This window comes from Pleurodeles waltl, chromosome 6 (assembly GCF_031143425.1).
Source record: "Pleurodeles waltl isolate 20211129_DDA chromosome 6, aPleWal1.hap1.20221129, whole genome shotgun sequence".
NCBI classification, from domain to species: domain Eukaryota; kingdom Metazoa; phylum Chordata; class Amphibia; order Caudata; family Salamandridae; genus Pleurodeles; species Pleurodeles waltl.
In genome coordinates, this window is record NC_090445.1 from 82,754,875 (window position 1) to 82,760,325 (window position 5,451).

Here is a 5,451-nt window from a genome sequence, read left to right on the forward strand (position 1 = left end):
CCACCTCGCGACACAGGGAGAGTTCACACTGTTCTCTACTGGACATTTAAGTATATGCCCAGAGACAGATTGAGAGGACAGATGCATTTATGTACACAGTGAGCTCCAGAGAGACTGATGGGGACATAAGACTGGAGTAGAGCGAGAGATGGAGAAAGAGAAAGGTGCCTGGGTCGAGTCAGCAGCAGAGAAAATGAAACAAAGGGGCCTCCTGGGATAACCACACACTACTTCCTCACAAAGAACACACAGAGGGTGTGTGAAATGATATAGGCACAGCAGCCCGCCTAGCTCAGTCGGTAGAGCATGAGACTCTTAATCTCAGGGTCGTGGGTTCGAGCCCCACGTTGGGTGTGATGCTTTTTAAAGGCTTCTCCATTTTCGGGTTTAACATAAACTCTCACCTTTTTCAGATATTTCGCTGAGGCTTAAAAATACACAAACACACATCCTGCAGTTTGCCTCACGATTCCCACAGGACTCCACACAACGCAGCACTTCCCGTCCTGGGAGGCGCCGCTGGGGGCGGTCCTAGGCCAAGCCTTTCCTGCGCCCTTTCCTAGCTTGAGCCGCCCGTGCTTACAGCGAGCTCGGAGTCCGCTCCGGTCCGTCCTTTTCCCCCCCATCCTTTAAAAAAGAGGAGTTTAAGGTCTCATCCCCGCTGGTGTTATGATTAAAGTAGGTATGAAAACTACTTTGTCAGCAGTGGAATTTGACCACAGGACTGGGGAAGATACTGCTCTTGAATGTGGTGCCTTACACCGCTCGACCATTCCGGCAGCCTCCAGACACAACTCTGGAGGCTGACTGCCACCTCGCGACACAGGGAGAGTTCACACTGTTCTCTACTGGACATTTAAGTATATGCCCAGAGACAGGTTGAGAGGACAGATGCATGTATGTACCACAGTGAGCTCCAGAGAGACTGATGGGGACATAAGACTGGAGTAGAGCGAGAGATGGAGAAAGAGAAAGGTGCCTGGGTCGAGTCAGCAGCAGAGAAAATGAAACAAAGGGGCCTCCTGGGATAACCACATACTACTTCCTCACAAAGAACACACAGAGGGTGTGTGAAATGATACAAGCACAGCAGCCCGCCTAGCTCAGTCGGTAGAGCACAAGACTATTAATCTCAGGGTCGTTGGTTCGAGCCCCACGTTGGGTGTGATGCTTTTTAAAGGCTTCTCCATTTTCGGGTTTAACATAAACTCTCACCTTTTTCAGATATTTCGCTGAGGCTTAAAAATACACACACACACACAACCTGCAGTTTGCCTCACGATTCCCTCAGGACTCCACACAACGCAGCACTTCCCGCCCGGGGAGGCGCCGCTGGGAGCGGTCCTAGGCCAAGCGTTTCCTGCGCCCTTTCCTAGCTTGAGCCGCCCGTGCTTACAGCGAGCTCGGAGTCCGCTCCGGTCCGTCCTGTCCCCCCCATCCTTTAAAAAAGAGGAGTTTAAGGTCTCATCCCCGCTGGTGTTATAATTAAAGTAGGTATGAAAACTACTTTGTCAGCAGCAGGATTTGACCACAGGACTGGGGAAGATACTGCTCTTGAATGTGGCGCCTTACACCGCTCGACCATTTTGGCAGCCTCCGGACACAACTCTGGAGGCTGACTGCCACCTCGCGAAACAGGGAGAGTTCACACTGTTCTCTACTGGACATTTAAGTATGTGCCCAGAGACAGGTTGAGAGGACAGATTCATGTATGTACCAGAGTGAGCTCCAGAGAGACTGATGGGGACATAAGACTGGGGTAGAGCGAGAGATGGAGAAAGAGAAAGGTGCCTGTGTCGAGTCAGCAGCAGAGAAAATGAAACAAAGGGGCCTCCTGGGATAACCACACACTACTTCCTCACAAAGAACACACAGAGGGTTTGTGAAATACCAAAGGCACAGCAGCCCGGCTAGCTCAGTCGGTAGAGCATGAGACTTTTAATCTCAGGGTCGTGGGTTCGAGCCCAATGTTGGGCGTGATGCTTTTTAAAGGCTTCTCCATTTTCGGGTTTAACATTAACTCTCACCTTTTTCAGATATTTCGCTGAGGCTTAAAACGACACACACACACACATCCTGCGGTTTGCCTCACGATTCCCACAGGACTCCACACAACGCAGCACTTCCCGCTCTGGGAGGCGCCGCTGGGAGCGGTCCTAGGCCGAGCCTTTCCTGCGCCCTTTCCTAGCCTGAGCCGCCCGTGCTTACAGCGAGCTCGGAGTCCGCTCCGGTCCGTCCTGTCCCCCCCCATCTTTTCAAAAAGAGGAGTTTAAGGTCTCATCCCCGCTGGTGTTATGATTAAAGTAGGTATGAAAACTACTTTATGTCGGCAGCAGGATTTGATCACGGGACTGGGGAAGATACTGCTCTTGAATGTGGCACCTTACACTGCTCGGCCATTCCGGCAGCCTCCAGGATATGGCTGTGGAAGCTGACTGCCACCTCGCGAAACAGGGAGAGTTCACACTGTTCTCTACTGGACATTTAAGTATGTGCCCAGAGACAGGTTGAGAGGACAGATGCATGTAAGTACCAGAGTGAGCTCCAGAGAGACCGATGGGGACATAAGACTGGGGTAGAGCGAGAGATGGAGAAAGAGAAAGGTGCCTGTGTCGAGTCAGCAGCAGAGAAAATGAAACAAAGGGGCCTCCTGGAATAACCACACACTACTTCCTCACAAAGAACACACAGAGGATGAGTGAAATGACATAGGCACAGCAGCCTGGCTAGCTCAGTCGGTAGAGCATGAGACTCTTAATCTCAGGGTCGTGGGTTCGAGCCCCACGTTGGGTGTGATTTCTTTTAAAGGCTTATCCATTTTGGGGTTTAACATTAACTCTCACCTTTTTCAGATATTTCGCTGATGCTTAAAACTACACACACACACATCCTGCAGTTTGCCTCATGATTCCCACAGGACTCCACACAACGCAGCACTTCCCACCCTGGGAGGCGCCGCTGGGAGCGGTCCTAGGCCCAGCCTTTCCTGCGCCCTTTCCTAGCCTGAGCCGCCCGTGCTTACAGCGAGCTCGGTGTCCGCTCCGGTCCGTCCTGTCTCCCCCCCATCCTTTCAAAAAGAGGAGTTTAAGGTCTCAACCCCGCTGGTGTTATGATTAAAATAGGTATGAAAACTACTTTATGTCGTCAGCGGGAATTGATCACGGGACTGGGGAAGATACTGCTCTTGAATGTGGCGCCTTACACCGCTCGGGAATTCCGGCAGCCTCCCGAACACAGCTCTGGAGGCTGACTGCCACCTCGCGAAACAGGGAGAGTTCACACTGTTCTCTACTGGACATTCAAGTATGTGCCCAGAGACAGGTTGAGAGGACAGATGCATGTATGTACCAGAGTGAGCTCCAGAGAGACTGATGGGGACATAAGACTGGGGTAGAGCGAGAGATGGAAAAAGAGAAAGGTGCCTGTGTCGAATCAGCAGCAGAGAAAATGAAACAAAGGGTCCTCCTGAGATAACCACACACTACTTCCTCACAAAGAACACACAGAGGGTGTGTGAAATGACATAGGGACAGCAGCCCGGCTAGCTCAGTCGGTAGAGCATGAGACTCTTAAGTTCAGGGTCGTGGGTTTGAGCCCCCTGTTGGGCGTGATGCTTTTTAAAGGCTTCTCCATTTTCGGGTTTAACATTAACTCTCACCTTTTTCAGATATTTCGCTGAGGCTTAAAACTACACACACACACACATCCTGCCGTTTGCCTCACGATTCCCACAGGACTCCACACAACGCAGCACTTCCCGCCCTGGGAGGCGCCGCTGGGAGCGGTCCTAGGCCGAGCCTTTCCTGCGCCCTTTCCTAGCCTGAGCCGCCCGTGTTTACAGCGAGGTCGGAGTCCGCTCCGGTCCGTCCTGTCCGCCCCCATCTTTTCAAAAAGAGGAGTTTAACGTCTCATCCCCGCTGGTGTTATGATTAAAGTTGGTATAAAAACTACTTTATGTCGGCAGTGGATTTGATCACAGGACTGGGGAAGATACTGCTCTTGAATGTGGCACCTTACACCGCTCGGCCATTCCGGCAGCCTCTGGAGCACGGCTCTGGAAGCTGACTGCCACCTCGCAAAACAGGGAGAGTTCACACTGTTCTCTAATGGACATTCAAGTATGTGCCCAGAGACAGGTTGAGAGGACAGATGCATGGATGTACCAGAGTGAGCTACAGAGAGTCTGATGGAGACATAAGACTGGGGTAGAGCGAGAGATGGAGAAAGAGAAAGATGCCTGTGTCGAGTCAGCAGCAGAGAAAATGAAACAAAGGGGCCTCCTGGGATAACCACACACTACTTCCTCACAAAGAACACACAGAGGGTGTGTGAAAAGACATAGGCACAGTAGCCTGGCTAGCTCAGTTGGTAGAGCATGAGACTCTTAATCTCAGGGTCGTGGGTCCGAGCCCCATGTTGGGCGTGATGCTTTTTAAAGGCTTCTCCATTTTCGGGTTTAACATCAACTCTCACCTTTTTCAGATATTTCGCTGAGGCTTAAAACTACACACACACACATCCTGCAGTTTGCCTCACAATTCCCACAGGACTCCACACAACGCAAAACTTCCCACCCTGGGAGGCGCCGCTGGGAGCCTTTCCTGCGCCCTTTTCTAGCCTGAGCCGCCCGTGCTTACAGCGAGCTCGGAGTCCGCTCCGGTCCGTCCTGTCCCCCCCCCATCCTTTCAAAAAGAGGAGTTTAAGGTCTCATCCCCACTGGTGTTATGATTTAAGTAGGTATGAAAACTACTTTATGTCGGCAGTGGGATTTGATCACGGGACTGGGGAAGATACTGCTCTTGAATGTGGCGCCTTACACCGCTCAGCCATTCCGGCAGCCTCTGAAACACAGCTCTGGAGGCTGACTGCCACCTCGCGAAACAGGGAGAGTTCACACTGTTCTCTACTGGACATTTAAGTTTGTGCCTAGAGACAGGTTGAGAGGACAGATGCATGTATTTACCAGAGTGAGCTCCAGACAGACTGATGGGGACATAAGACTGGGGTAGAGCGAGAGATAGAGAAAGAGAAAGGTGCCTGTGTCGAGTCAGCAGCAGCAGAGAAAATGAAACAAAGGGGCCTCCTGGGATAACCACACACTACTTCCTCACAAAGAACACACAGAGGGTGTGTGAAATGACATAGGCATAGCAGCCTGGCTAGCTCAGTCGGTAGAGCATGAGACTCTTAATCTCAGGGTCATGGGTTCGAGCCCCACATTGGGCGTGATGCTTTTTAAAGGCTTCTCCATTTTCGGGTTTAAAATTAACTCTCACTTTTTTCAGATATTTCGCTGAGGCTTAAAACTACACAAACACACATCCTGCAGTTTGCCTCACGATTCCCACAGGACTCCACACAACGCAGCACTTCCCGCCCTGGGAGGCGCCACTGGGAGCGGTCCTAGGCCGAGCCTTTCCTGCGCCCTTTCCTAGCCTGAGCCGCCCGTGC

General features: G+C 51.7%; 2 non-coding genes across 2 annotated transcripts; both read left to right on the top strand.

Annotated features, from left to right (window-relative positions):
- The first annotated feature begins 1,904 nt into the window (after positions 1-1,904).
- Positions 1,905-1,977, top strand: TRNAK-UUU (transfer RNA lysine (anticodon UUU)). Its single transcript has one exon. It is a non-coding gene; the product is annotated as a tRNA-Lys (tRNA).
- Positions 1,978-2,720: 743 nt separating this feature from the next.
- On the top strand, positions 2,721-2,793 carry TRNAK-CUU (transfer RNA lysine (anticodon CUU)). Its single transcript has one exon. It is a non-coding gene; the product is annotated as a tRNA-Lys (tRNA).
- Positions 2,794-5,451: the final 2,658 nt, after the last annotated feature.